We start from the raw sequence: 2,793 nt of genomic DNA, 5'->3' as shown, positions 1-2,793 counted from the left end.
TTTTTAAAAAAAAGTAAATGTAAAGAGAGAGACAGATAGAAGGATACAGAGGGTGCCCTACCACTCTAGATTGGGGACTAGAGGGTGAAATCTCAACAGAAAATCTTCAGAGTCATAGTCTCTGGAAGTGCTTTAGAATTATTATTTTTAAAATGATGGTCATTTTTTTTTAAGATTCCTGTTTCACAAGTTGTATTAAAAAAGATTGATAATGGGACCAGCAGTTAGCGTAATTGCTATGTCGCAGGAATCCCATGTAGTCGACCATGGTTCGCATCCTGGACCCGGTGGCTTAAAACTCACACTGGGCGTGTGTGCGTGTGTGCCCAAGATCCCGAGAGGAGACTGGAGGAGAAGGGACTGCGGCGTGGCCATCCCCCCTGGGGGTTGATTTCTCACTTTCTGTCTCTCCGTCTCTCTCCATCTCTACGGTGAGCGCACGTGCCCTATAGCAAAAACCTCTAAAAAAAAAGATTGATAATGAATGCACAACTCAGTAAAGGATGCTTTTACTGTACTGTCAAGTCCTACCGTTTACAAAACTGAATTCTGTGAGAATACTTAAAATTATTTCGTGTGGGACATCAACTTATGCACATAAGGGATAGATCAAAAATTGAATTTTTGGTTCTTATATACTAATTTACAATTTACATGTGACATGAAGTTTGAAACTGAAAAACTCCTTTTGTGATTAGAAAGTTAGTATATACCAATGTATATCTACTGCCTTCTTCATAAACCAAGTATTTAAGAATCAACTAATTATGAGTGCAAATGAGATACTATCAAGAAAACTGTCATTCATAATTCTTTTACTCTTTATTTTTTTAGATAATTTTTGCTATAGAGCACATGCACTCACTGGAGAGACAGAAAGAGGGAGAGAGACAGAAATCAAGAAATCACCCCCCAGGGGAGGTGACCACACTGCAATCCCTTCTCCTCCATTAATCTCTCAGGATCATTTTAATTGTCCAAATTCTCAGAAAGAATGATCAGAAGCATCTTACAGTTACAACACATTCAATAATCATTTACACCAAAGGAGTTGCCTGTTTGTGTTGTGAGGTATCAATCAAAGGGTGTATGATCTTCTCTAGTGATGCTCCATTCATAAGCATTCACATTAGGAGTGTGAATAAGAAGAGACAAAACAGTAACTTTTCATTAAATCACCAACCCCTGCTGTTTTCTTAGTTTGTTAAATGCCTGCTTTTGGTTTTACAACAACAAAATACCAATATTTATTTTGAAAGGTAAATATATGTTCCAATTAGTAGATATCAACATCTTCCCACGGGATCTCTAGTAATAATTCGCAATTCTGAACCAAGCTTTAGAAAAACATTTCCAGCAGTCTGTGCAGGATTTATTCCTAATCCATCATTGGCGATTGTACTTGCTGCAGGAACTTTAAACTGTTTTCCTGAAAACTTTAAGACTGTTTTGAAAGGTATACTTTCAGGAACACTAAATACTTTGTATGGCAGCTGTGGGTCTGATGTCAGCATGATCTTAAAGGAAACCTTCGACATAATGGAGTTGTTCAGGACAGAACCTGCACACCAACACTGCAAGCAGCCCCACTTGCTCTGCTGAGCTGGAAAACTCCTCGCCCTTCTCTGGGTCATGTCTTCCTCCATGTTGCAGTTTCTACCTTTAGATCTACGAGTCTCTTTTTCATGTGATTGGGTGCTTGGGTGTTGATTGCGTAGATATTTGTGTTATATCTTTTTTGGTGAATTAGTTCTTTTATTACTATAGAATGTCCTTTTTATGTTTTTTTAAACCTTTCATATTAAAGTCTATTTTGTTTGATATCAGTATCAAAGCTGCAGTTTTTTTTTTTGTTTGTTTGTTTCCATTTATGTGGAAACTTCCAACCCTTCACTTTCAGCCTATGTATGTCTTTATCAGTGAGGTATGTTTCTTGCAAGCAGCATATAGATGGTTTCTGTATTTTTATCAATTCAGCCAGGTTGTTTTGCTTTAAAATTTTTTTTAAGGTTCATTCAAAAAACATTGACAGCAGTGGAATGGCTGGAGTGTCACAAGTTCCGAAGACAATCCCAAGAGGTGAAGGTGCACTCATGAGAGGAGGGCTTCTGAGACCAGATGATTCTTCCCAGAGGGTGCGCTGAGCCCAGGCAGGAGAGAGCAAGGTTACAAAGAGCAACAAATTCCAAAGGCAATCCCAAAAGCTGAGGGTGTGCTCACAAGAGGAGGGAGGTCTGCCGAAAACAGGCCCAAATTTCTCAAGAGGTAGGTTAAACCCAGGCTGCAGAAAGCACATGGTAATAGATAACCACAAGTTCCAAAGACAATCTCAGGGTCTGAGGGTGCACTCATGAGAGGAGGCCTACTGAGACCAAGACCAAGTTTCCTGGTGGGTGGATTGAGTCCAGGCCAGAGGAGAGCTGGGATCCAAAGTGTAGCAAGTTCCAAATATAATCCCCGGGGCTGAGAGTGCACTGAAGAGAGGAGGCCTGGCGATACCAGGCCCAAATCCAAAAGATGGGTTAAACCCATGCCACAGAATATGCCAGCCTATGGAGTGCTGCATGTTCCAAAGACAATTCTGGAGATTAAAGGTACACTCATGAAAGGTGGCCTGCAAGACGAGGCCCAGTCTCTTGGATTCCTGTGTCTGAGCTGTGAGCTATTCCTTTCAGAGACTAAGACTATTGAAAGTTCTCTGCTGAGACTTCACTCTCCAGACTCCAATCTAGAGAGTAGTAGGCACCCTCTGTATCCTCTATTTCTCTCTTTAAATTGATTTTTTTTCTGTTC

General features: G+C 40.3%; 1 pseudogene; it reads right to left on the bottom strand.

Moving 5' to 3' along the window:
- Window positions 1-911: 911 nt before the first annotated feature.
- On the bottom strand, window positions 912-1,736 carry LOC102481993 (ubiquitin-fold modifier 1 pseudogene; annotated as a pseudogene).
- Window positions 1,737-2,793: the final 1,057 nt, after the last annotated feature.

This window comes from Tupaia chinensis, unplaced genomic scaffold (assembly GCF_000334495.1).
Source record: "Tupaia chinensis unplaced genomic scaffold, TupChi_1.0 Scaffold147773_1, whole genome shotgun sequence".
Classification (NCBI taxonomy): Eukaryota; Metazoa; Chordata; class Mammalia; order Scandentia; family Tupaiidae; genus Tupaia; species Tupaia belangeri.
This window is presented reverse-complemented; position numbering and strand designations above follow the sequence as displayed.